Genomic DNA, 552 nt, shown 5'->3' on the forward strand with positions numbered 1-552 from the left:
CCCCCCTCAACCTTCATTGGATGGAATTCTCCCCTGAATTTCTTGTTCCCCAATAAAAGGCTACTCCCTGGCGTGCTCGCTCGCTCTCTCTCTCCTGCTAGCCCTGAGTAATCCTTGCTGCCCTACGGGTGGTTCGAGGTTGGAGCCAGAGAGGGGAGCCGTCTTGGACCTGATCATAGAAAAAGGTAACTGAGTCTGTGTGTTTTATTTCGATCTCTGCTAGCTAACTTTTATGCCAAGAACCTCATTAATGAAACCAATGCGCAGGCCGCATGGTGGAGGGTGGACTACCAGGACCCATTCCAGGAGCCCAGGCTAGGGAGAAGCAGGGGGAGTGGAGGGTCTGGGCAGTGCCAGGATACCACAGGATGAGGGGAACAAAGGGGAGGCACAGGAGTGGGCCGGCAAAAGGGGTCTGAAACCAAGGGACAGTGACAGGGTCCTCAAGGAGGGCGGCCAGGGGCTCAAGCAAGGAGTCGGGCCCAGTAATGGAGAGCCAAGTGCTAGCACCTGGGCCTGAGTGTATGAAAAGGGACATGGATGGGGAGGGGC

This window comes from Marmota marmota, unplaced genomic scaffold, assembly GCF_001458135.2.
Source record: "Marmota marmota marmota unplaced genomic scaffold, marMar, whole genome shotgun sequence".
NCBI lineage: Eukaryota > Metazoa > Chordata > Mammalia > Rodentia > Sciuridae > Marmota > Marmota marmota.